The 11,371-nt window shown below is 50.5% G+C and overlaps 1 long non-coding RNA gene across 2 annotated transcripts in view; it reads left to right on the plus strand.

Annotated features, from left to right (window-relative positions):
- Positions 1-2,441: 2,441 nt before the first annotated feature.
- The window catches only part of LOC149872332 (uncharacterized), a 54,525-nt gene continuing 45,595 nt past the window's right edge, over positions 2,442-11,371 (plus strand). For both annotated transcript variants that reach the window (XR_016440615.1, XR_016440614.1), the window contains exons 1-2: positions 2,442-2,861; positions 9,486-9,605. This is a non-coding gene — a long non-coding RNA (uncharacterized LOC149872332). The remainder of the gene's footprint in view (positions 2,862-9,485; positions 9,606-11,371) is intronic.

Here is an 11,371-nt window from a genome sequence, read left to right on the forward strand (position 1 = left end):
CAGTGCTATGCTATGGCTCCTGGGTTGTTTAATGTCATCTTGATGGCAGTGATTAGAGGGTATCTACTGGACTGGGGTGTTTGTGGGCCATATGTTCAGTGACACTTAGTGGGTTCCTCCCAAGAGAGGTGCTATTCTCTTCAATTCACCAGTGTATCTGGAATTGGGGTGAAGGGACATTTGATTTATTCTCATTTTTCCAAGTTGGGTGAAACTCCATGCAGGTCAGTGGCTGCTGTATCTGCTTGTTGTATGGGACAGAAACATGTACCCAGCTGAAAGACAAAAAGTTAGGCATTAAGATCCTGGGATCAGGTATGCAGGTTGTAGCTGTATTGGTTTAGAGGCAAAAGGAATCAGAGGTTCATGGATCTCACCCTAGGAATCACAACCTCACACTAGGAATCACAGCACCCCTGGGCTCAGTGTTTGCTTCCCCCCTTGGTACTGATGCCCGTTTCCCCATAGTCATACCCTGCTGTCAAAAGACTTGCTTGGTGGATCTGTAGGAACTTAACTATAGGCGAAACGGGGGTACATTGGGATGTTTGTACAATGCATATTATAACGGGCTGCCAATCCTGGCTGGCTCTGAGACACCGTGGGAACATCCATTTTTTATGTGCCTCTTTCCTGGTGCATCCTCATGGAGAGTCTGGCATTGTGATGTAGAAACAGGTAGCTAGCTGTGTTAGTCTGAAGGCAGGGGAGAGGCGTACCTTATAGACTAACTAAGATATATAGAGAGCAGAAGCTTTATGAACTCCTGTGCTCTCTATCTTATTTCATTAGTCCAGGGGTGCTCACCTTTTGGCCCTGTGGGTCAGATGATTGGCACAGAGCCCGTCTGCAAGCCAGATCAGGCCCTGGGGCCAGGCACTGTCCCTCCCCGCCCAGTGTGCCATGATGGTGCCCTGGGAGTCTGACATCTTCTCTGCCCCACTCCTCACACTGGGATTGGGTCCCAAAGGGTCTGGGGTTGCTCCCTCCCACCTCACCACACTGAGATTGAGCCCTGGAGCCTCGCACCGCCCCTGCCTGGCTCTGCGTCCTGGGATCAAACACTGGATCTAGTGTGCGGCACCAGGGGATTTGGCAGCAGAGGGGCAGTGCCACCACTGTCCGACTGCAAAATTTCTGGACCCATGTTGAGCCCCATGAGCCGGACGACATGGCACTGAATCTGGCCCACGGGCCAGAGGTTGTGCACCCCTAAGTTAGTCTATAAGGTGCATAGTGACGTAGGCCAACCCAGAAGCGGCAAAGTGGCATGATTCTGAATAATAGCATCTGCACACCAAATCTATACAGAGAATCAGGAAAGAGGATAAAAAGCCAGGATATGTTAACCAATTAGGCAAGAATTGTGACTGGGAAGTGGTTTCTGTTGACTACATAGATGAGGCTGAGCCCGGGTTTTAGTGCCGCGTATGTCTGCAGCAGCATGGTGACGACCATTCTTGAGAGGAAAGGGATTAACGTGGTCTCCTTCCTCTCACCCCTGTGAAGAAGAGGGCGCTCCTGTTGGGCTGGCATGGGTCCTCACCTGTCTTGCAGGCATCCAGGGGGTGGAGGAGGGACCGGTACTGCAAGGGCAGATATTAACAGATGTGCGGGAAACATGAAAAAACTACCAAGTCGGATTCATCACAAACGCCATCGCATCCATGTACCTGGTGGAGGCGGGAATGAATGACCCGTGTCTCCTCCCCTTGGAAAGCAACAAGCTGCTCAACCCATGAGTGCCACGGCACGGTGCAAAAGTCTCATCCTGGCTCCCTGGGTGTCAATGCTCTCTCTCAGGATGTAAATGCGCTCTCTCGTCTGTGTTGTTTAAAAATTCAAGGCCAGAAGAATGTAGGCTTGTTATTCTTTGGTTTCCCCAAGTGTGCGTGTGTCAGGGAGGAGGAGGAGGAGGAGGAGGGGTGTGTGTGTATGTGTGTGAGAGAGACAGTTGTGCCCATCTTCCACCCAGTCGGGACAGGAGGCAGAGAAGCAGACACTGAGTCAGAGCTGGGGTGGGGAGAGGCAGCCTTAGGTCAAGTCTGCAGCTGGAGGAGAAGGATTAGTGGGTGACTGGCGAGGGGCTGCGCAGCATCCCCTCCCCCAGCACCGCTCCTCCAAACTGCCTGCCGCAGCTGGCTGAATGCAGAACGAGACAGATGTGCGTCAGCTGGGGTGGTCGGCCCCTCCTGAGCCAACTGGGCCTCGTATGCCGGTAGCCTTACAATACCTAGGACGGGCTGGACGCAGGGCGCCGGAGGGCAAGGGTCATTAAGAAACACGGCTTGCCTTCTCGCTGCTCTCCCTGCCTTCCCCCCACAGACTGCAGCCGGGCTGCTGAATGCTGATGAGACAATCCCTGGCCCCTCTCCAATCTGTCTTTTTTTTTTTTCAGATCGTTTTTTCAGGTCCTGAACCGCTGGCCAGTCTTTGTGGGAAATGCCATGGGCTTTGCGAGCTCTGAGGCTGACCTCCCTCTGCCTGTCTCTCTGTGAGATGCTGGTGATTTGCTTCCCCCCACAGCCCGCTCTCCTTTGCCCTCCCTCCACCCATCTGGGGGATTGATCTGTCCAAAATCAAAGGGAAGTAAAATGAAGCAGGGAGGACTCAGACTTCCTGACCCTTTCTGAATCCTCTGTATATTCCCTCTCCTCCTGGCACGTGAAAAGCAAATGCTCTCTGAGCCTGCTCAACAATGCTCTGCAATGAAACAAATGAGCCCGAGAAGATTTTGCCTCGCAGTAAGATGCTGTATTTAATACCCATTATTACTCAGAGGCCTGTTACTGTTACCCAGAGTCCTCTGATGCTTCATCACTCCCACCCATCAACCTCTCCAAGTTCCTCCCATCGTCCAGGTGAGTGTTACCGTGCTAAATTTCTGCTTATACTTCAAGAAAAGGCCCTCCCCTGACTCCAGTCCCTGCCCGCCCCCTCTTTTTTGGCCTACGTGGGGTGGTGTTTTCATAAGGTACCGAGGCTGTCTTCTTTACCAAAACCTGTTCAACTTATGCCGGCTGGTCAAGTGGATTTCACAGTCCAACAGCTGCAAGTTTTATTTCCCTGTGATTAACAAATTGACCCGATCCAGCCTTTGTGATTTGGATTTACCATAAAGCATCTTTCATGATGCGTTTCTTAAGGCAGGTGGCACCAAGCTTCTGAAAGTGCCTATCTGCCACTAAGAAGTTAATGTCTTGTCACCCAACGATTATCCGGGTCACACTGGCCTCGCTTGGAAAGACGTCTCTTAAGGCTCGATCCTGACCTGTTGATTTGATGCTGCAGGTCCAGGTTCAGGGCATTTCTGTTTGGTATACTCATTGCTCCCATTCCCAGAGCATTTGCTTCCTACAGTCTTTAATACATTTAACATCATGGTACCACTGTGGGGGGAAGGCTGTGCTATTGTCCTCACTTTACAGCTAGGGAATTGAAGTACAGAGTTACTGTGTTAACTCCACAAAGAAATGTAGGGGCTGAAACCCAGAATGTAGATCCTTGTCGTACCTGCTAACCACGAGATGCCTAGGAGATTTGGGCATCCTCATTCCTGCCCTTGGGCATACACACTGCTACCCAAGCCATTTGCAAGGTAGGTCTTCGCTTGTCTTTCTCCCCTGTGGGGCCCAACCTGGTAGTGGTTTTCAGAAAGTGCCAACTAGATTATCCCTCATGCAAAATGTGTGTGTGAAGGAGGGGGGCAGGAAATGGTGGTTCCTAGTACCTACCCAGGATCCCAGAGGTTAGGGCTACCCATTGTGATGGGGGGAAACCCAGATTTAAATACATTGCCTACCCAGTGTGGATCTCAACTTTTCTCCCACCTCTCAGAGGAGACTTTACCTACAACTCGGTGATCTTCAGCTCTATCCTTGCCCCTTCCACTTGATCGTGCTTCACTCCAGGAGGGACTGGAGCTGCAGGGCATGCTTTGACCACCACTCCGAGTTGTACTTGCTGTCTTTCTGCCTTCTCATCTTGCCCTCTCCAAGAAATTTCCTGCTGGCTAGCTTAGGCACTCCTTGCTCAGCGTGCTGGCTTTTATGGATCCCAGTTTGGGTATGTAACTCTTCCTGTGCATCATACATGAAGCCTATGCAAGGCCATGGCTCCGTGAGGTGTCATGGACATGGAACATGCAGCCTGAATGCCCATTGCAGATGGGTACCTACATGTCTCCTATGTCCTTGACCAGTGCCCCAACCACCAACCACTGGACCAACTTGTATTTCCTCTTGCTGGCACCCCAACTGATCAGGGACTGATCCTGCAGTTAGGGCCATTCCTGGCAGGGTGCAAATCGGGGCAACCGCCCTGGGCCTTGTGCTTTGGGGGGTCCCACAGAGCCGGGTGGAGTGGCCATGGTGACTCTGCGCTGCCACCGACTTCTTGTCTGGCCACTAGTCACTACCGATGGTGGTGGAGGCTTCTTCGCATCCAGGGTGCGTGGTATCGGGGTGGGGGCAGGTCCCCGCACGAACTCATTTGCCCGGGCCCTGCACCCTCCTCGGGTCGGCTCTGCCTGCAGTTATCCATTAAAACAGTTGTTTGGTAGTTTTAAAGCATGGTGTTAACCAGGGTTTTGCAATGGATTGTTCTCCTTAGTGTAGCCTCGCAGCATGATCAGGGACAAGATGTTTAAGTGGCTAACAAAATGGGAATCAGTTAATTTTGATAGCATGAAGAAATATTCTCGATGTCTTCCAGGCTTCGTGAATACATGAATAAACCCCTTTTGTCAAAAGGCCCAGGAGCTCTAGGCAAAACCCACTGGTCATTCTAATAACAAGAAAACCAAAGACCATTGTGGCACAAAATGTAAGCTGAATAACGATAAGACCAGACCTAACAAAAACTGATGCTCCCTGGACTCTTTCCTTGCCAGCCAGATGTGCCCCACCAGCTCTGATCTTAGGTTTAAGCACTCGTGTATGGATGAATGCGGCTACGTGGAGATGGTACCCCAAACTGCACTTCCTTGCTGGGACTGGGATCTTGCTGTTGTACCATATGGGAGAGAGCATGGCTTTCCAGCTGGGGAGGCAGAAGTGGGAAGCAGAAGGAGCCCTGAGCGCTGGAGCAGAGCTGTGGGAGGCTGGCCCTTCTCACTTCCATTAGCATCAGTGTTTTGGGTGCAGTTGTTGCTTTTGCAGCTGTAGCCCAGGACCACAGCTAATTCCAGCCCAAAGGATCTGATTTGTGTGAGGTTTCCCTGTGGCTAAGAGCTTGGAGTCAAAAATCTGGAAGCTGTTAGTTTATAAGGTCTTTCATTAGAGCACATGGAGCCTGCCTTGTGTGCTGGGTGATTGTAGACCCGAGACCCCCTTCTGCATGCAGAGGCTGCATCCTCCTCCTGCCTTGCAATCTGCTGGCCACCCAAAGGGCGTGGCGAAGTCCAGAGAGAAGCCGAAGCCATGGCCCCAGCCTGCCTGCGCTCCAGCAGCAGAGCAGAGCGCATGCTGCAGTCTCCCAAAGGGAGAGTGTGCTGTGCTGTGCTGTGCTGTGCTGTGCTGTGCTGTGCTGCCTTGGGGGGCACCTTTGCATTGTCCCTGTTGCAGGCTGGTGTCAATCACGGTCCCTTGTGATTACAGAGATGCTCACTGGACTGTGGTAGTCGAGGAATCTGGTGTCTGTCTGGAAGCCGCTCCTGAGCAGGAACGCTGCAGTAACGTGGACTTCCTCTTCTGCGTGGGCGAGAGGAGCTTTCCCACTGTGAGCTGCATTCCTGCTTAATCAGCTCAAGGAGTGATCTTAGGCAACATGCCCCTGCTGGGAGCCGCGTAATAGGAATTCTTGGGGCGCAGCCTCTGGAGCTGCATAACCTGCCTCTTGACCAGCAATCCTCATCCAACGATGCGGGGACTTTTTTATGGAGCCATTTCAATAACACGTTCCTGCCAGAAGATACGACTACCAGGTACTAGCAGCCACTGCTACGACGTAGAGCAGCGATTCTCAGCCAGGCTGCCAAGGCACCCTGGGATGCCTTGAGATCCTTTTAAGAGTGCTGCGGTGTGCCCCGCAGTGTGAGCACTGTGATGTGTGCAAACGTGCTTCACAAGATCAGACCAGAGGTTTCAGATAGGAGTCCACAGTGTTAAAACTATTCTGCCCTGCTGTTGGCTTTCTCAGCGTGTTGCAATGTAAGAATTAGAGGGGCATCCATCCCTGGCACCGAGTTAGGTGGCGTCCCATGGACGTGGTGCCTGGAAACACCCGTGTGGGATCTCCGAAACAGTGGCCGGCTGCTGCTGCCTTAAGAGCCACGGCTGGGGCGGGCAGAGCGAGGGGTGGTAGCAGCTCGGCAGGACTATCGAGAAGTTCCCGATGTGGGAAGGCAGCTCCTCCCCCACTCTCCGAACCATGCACCCCACCTCCTCTCCCTCTGGGGTTTGCCCTGGGCACTAACTCTGCCTCTTACACCACCAAGAAGAACTGCTCTAGTGCAGTGGTGCTCAGTCTTTTGACTCCTTGGACCAAATAAGTGATGCAGGGCCAGTCCACAGGCCTGGCACAGCAGGATTAGCCCCTACATTGCTTCACTCGGGTCTGTGCTGCCCGGTGCCACCTTGATCGGCTCTGCACCCACCCACGCCTCCCCACGTGGCCCCATGCCATCCTGCACAGTCCTGCTTGACCCCATGCTGTTCTGTGCCATCATCCTTGGCCCCGTGCTGCCCCACTTGGCCTCACACCACCCAGATGGGCCCCACACACTCAATCTAGCATGCAGGGCCGTGCTATCGGTCCTGCGGGGCTCCTCCCCGGGTCTGGAAATCTGCCATTAGGGGAGCATCCATTAGCATCCGGTGCTCCTTTGCCAGATCTCGCCTGCGGGCCGGGGGTTGAGCACTTCTGCTCCGTCACCTTTTTGTAGGCAAATACTATGAGCTGGCATTTTCTGAGGGGTGCAGCCTAGAGACGGATGCCTTGTGTCTAAAAAGGTTGAGAACCACCAGTGTATACCAGGGTCTTGCAGCTAGGAAGCGCCTTTCCACCTGCTGCTCAAGATAATGACCAAGTGAACTCAGGTTACAAGCTGACATTAAGGAAGTCTTGACTTTGCTCTTGTTGGCAAAGACATCAGTGTATTTTTAAGCTTCTGCTTAACCTAAAAATGAGACAGTGTTTGGTTTTGCTGTGAGACACCAGCACTGTGGAGACCTGGGATGCGAGAGAAGGGCTGCTATTTAATAGGAAGTTTTCGTTCTCTCAGGCGTTGGACTGAGCTGTTATGGACGGACATGCCCCATCAGACTCCGGAAGAGGTGTATGAGCAGCAGAGGGGTCCATGAGGGTAATGGGGGATGCTATGCACTTCCCCCCCCCCCAGGTGTGGAGAGCCCCCCACAGCCCTTGCCAGACTGCTCCAACAGTTAACCATTTAAAATCTGTGCCTCATTTCTGTTTTGACTCTGCCTTCCACTCGCTCTAGTCTTGGCTGAAATCTGGGTCCTGGTGTATTTAAAAATCTTCAGTGGCAACAGAACAGCAGAAAAGTATGTTGTCTGGCAGCGGGGATTCATTATAGGATGAATTCCTCATTGCCAGGACTATAATCAATGCAGCAGTATGCACTGGGAAGCAGAGCGCAGGATGCAGAGGGACTCTTGATCATTTATACGTGGTTACCGTTGCCAGGGAAACCACTTCACCTCTTTTTATTTCATGTGCCATCTCAATGTTAAATGATAATGACCCTCTTCTGCAAACACACAGAATCCGCAGGAGAGGCCAAAGAATTTATGATGAGAGCTATAATAAAAAGAAAATAAAACCATGCTGATAAGGCCAGGGGAGGAGGGTCTCACCCTCCGTAGCTGGTGGCTATGTCTCGGGCCTGCCCACCTTGTTCCTAAGTCCAGCCTCTGCAGGGCAAGACCGTGCAGAGGTATGTACGGAGGGGAAAATAGCTATAAGCATCTCTAAACCATGAAACCTATTAGGAATTTGCAAGTGGGCAGAAGCTTAAGTTCGGTTGTCTCCTATTTTGATTGTATCCCAAAGCACACAGCGTGTATTTGCAGAGTCTTTCTGCCTCGCAGCACCGCTGCTCTGCCTCTGCTTGTCTTAGGGCACGCCAGCAGATGGCTTACAGTAAGGGCGCTGACTTTAAGCCTGCATTTCTGTCTGAGGGCTGTGGGTTGAGGCAGCAGCCCGTGGTCCTCTGCTTATGCAGATCCAGCGAACAGGACCCCCTCCTTAGGGACATAAGGGGAAATCAGCCCTAGTGGCTGTGCCTGCAGCTTGAAGTGGTGACGAATTCCTTCTTCCCTGATCCCAGTAAAAGATGATGAAACCCCACTGAACACCCATTGTTAATAGACATTCTTCATCTGATTAGGGAAGCCCAACAGAGGCTTAGAAAAAACCTCAACATGGGATGGGTGTCTTGGGAATGGGTTACCAGCAACGGTGAAAATATGCTTCCCCCATGCTATGAATCAGGGACGCTTCATTACTGGGGTCACTGTGCCACGAGGCTTGGAAAACCTTCTTTGTGAAGAGGGATCGAAGTTTGTCCTGCTTAGTCTGGAGAGGTGCTACGATAGAAAAAATAATGACTGATGTCACAAAGGCAGGCTGGGTGCTCTTTGATTTTTCTTGATACAAATCCTTTCAAAGGAACTAGAAAGCTAACGGTTTGATCCTTGATAAAAGGAAACGATTCATAGTTTCATAGTTTCTAGGGTCGGAAGGGACCTTAGAGGATCATCGAGTCTGACCCCTGCCATGGCAGGAAAGAGTACTGGGGTCAAACGATTCTTGAAGCAACGCTCGTGGATTCCAGCTTTGGCTAAGCGGGGGGTGTTGTGTCCCATCCTGCCTTGCCTTCGTCATCTCCCAGCCAGACTACAGCACTTCAGTGTACCTAGGCACGAAATCATCTGCCCTCAAGAAGCTCCGGCTGGTGGAGAGCCTCACCAGCCATCTCCTCAGCAACATGGGCTCCTACAAGCATTTCAGACCTGTCCTCTGTGCTCTGCAGTGCCTTCGTAGAGAAAACAGTGTCAAATTCAAGTTCTCAATCCTCTCTTTTGCAGAACGTGATGGCCTAGATGCCACTTATCTAAAACTGTCTCCACCTTTTTTTGTACCAGGACCCACTTTTAAACGTTGATGGCCAGTCCTGACCCAGTACCCCTTGCTCCCAACCCACTGCCCCCCACTCCCAGGCCCTAGCCCCCCCAGTGTGTGGCAGGGGGTGGGTGGGTGGGGCATGGGGGGGCCCCAAGCAGCCCCTTGCAGGCAGGAACTCTGCCAGCCTGCAAGGGAAAACCCATGGTTTCCCACATTTTTCTCCTTTTAAAGAAGAATCCATTTTTAAAGTTTGTTGGTCCATTTTAAAGTTTGTTTGTCACCCTTTCATATATTCTTGTGACCCACAGGTTGAGAAACACTGGTCTAAAAAGGCACCTTTAGAATAAGGACTGCCTTTAATAGCTCCACTACTCAAAGGGCAAAACTTATATTTGCAGAAGCATGATGGAAAATACAGACGTGCACAAATCTGGAAAAGGTTAATGAGAAGATGCTAATTACCCACCAGGCTGCAACCAAACAGCTGGTTAGAAACCAACCAAGGCAGAATGGAGACGGTAGGTGGAGAAGCTGGTAATTACATGGGAGCTATTGGCTGCATAAAGCTGTAGAAGGAACAAAACTAGGAAAGCAGGAAGCATCCCAGTGGCAAAAACAGCCCTGAGCTGCTTCACATAATATCCCTGGGCTGAAGCCTGGAGGACAGAGTGGGTCTGAATGTTTCAACATCCGCTCCTTTGCAAAAGGGAAGGAAAGAGCCAAACGATGGTGGGCGCTAAGTTAGAAAGAGGCCCAAGGTATATAGTCCTTTGGACTGAAGGGCTGAGCTGCACTGTTACGGACTGGGTCTGCCCATGACCTGATGCTGTGGGCAGCAAATTAGCCCTCCAACAAGGTGGCAGCTTATCCGACTGGAGAAGGGACTCCCTCAGAAAGTGAGGAAAATCATGAGCCTTGCTAGCCTTGGCCCCAGTTCATGGTGTATTTCACTGACTTCAGCTTTGCTCATATAGTTGCTTAGCACAATGCACATTCAATATAGAAAAAGAAATCATCATGCTGTTTCCCCTGGGGAAAGACGGGGAAATCTAGTCGTGTTAGGTAATTCATTTGGGAAGGTGCTCAGTTGCTCTAGTTATGATGGATATGCACGAAAATAAATTGCTTATGGACCCTGTTGTCACAAAATATCGCTAAGGCCAAGGGCTTAGTTAGATTAAAATAAAAACAAGACATTTGCAAATGATGAATACATCCAGCACCACGTTTGATAGGATTAGATATGGGATGTAAAACCTTGTATTTTTGGGGGCGTAAGCCAGCAATTAAGTTGAGAGAATGAGAAAGGAACTTCCTCAACAGGAAGACGATGATTTAATTGTTTGCTACAGTTCATTTATTTATTTTTACCCTTCTATGAAGCAGCTGCTTCTAGCCACAGTTAGATGCCGGATACTGGACTAGCTGCATGGACAATTTGTCTGATCTGCTATGGCCATTTTGGTTGATTTAAAGTCTGCTTCCTCTGGCTGTGTGAAGCTCCCTAGAGGATTTTACTCACATGTATCGTTTATAGTTCAGAGGGGTTTGCATACATTAGGGTAACAAAAACGCTCTGTAGATCACTTAAGTTAATTGTAGGAATCAATCCATTACTAATTTCAGGCTAGTGGCTGCTACCACAGAACTCAATGACAGAATTCCTCCGGATTACAATTTAGCTGTATGTGAAATCCCAATCTCACTTGACTCTGCTGCAGTGGTGGATACAAGAACTTGTGCAAGGGGAAATGTGAGTGCAGGTGCTAGACACTGCCAATGAAATGTTAGAAGGTGTCGATTAATCAAGTCTGCTTGAGCGTGCTAATTAGTGCACTCCAGCAGCCTCCGTGTCATGTGTATTCATCATCCCTGCATTTCAAAATGGCAGTGGGGTTGCTTTAACTAAAGCTCACCTAACAAGCTTTAGTTAAAGTGCCCCCCATGCCATTTTGAAAAGAAGGGTGCTGAATATACGTGATGCTGGGGACGCTTTAATTAGAGCACCCCCCCACCCCTGAACACATGTAGAGATGCCTTAATGTCTAGGGTAGACCTACAGAGCTGGAGTAGCCCTGAGCCCACACAGATTTTGGTGGCTATGAAAGCTAACTGCTGCAAAGGATCCATATGCACTTTCTCTACAGATATGTTAAAGTGAACCAAAATGGAAAAAAACCCTGAAAAATCCTTCGTGCTGGAGAAATTCAGCAGAGACTTAGCTGTAGCTCGAAGTTGTAATGGCCTCATGAAAGGTCCCAAGACCAACTCACGTATAGTAATA

The sequence above is a fragment of the Crocodylus siamensis genome, chromosome 2 (genome assembly GCF_052110815.1).
Source record: "Crocodylus siamensis isolate JL-2025a chromosome 2, ASM5211081v1, whole genome shotgun sequence".
In the NCBI taxonomy this organism is placed as follows: Eukaryota; Metazoa; Chordata; order Crocodylia; family Crocodylidae; genus Crocodylus; species Crocodylus siamensis.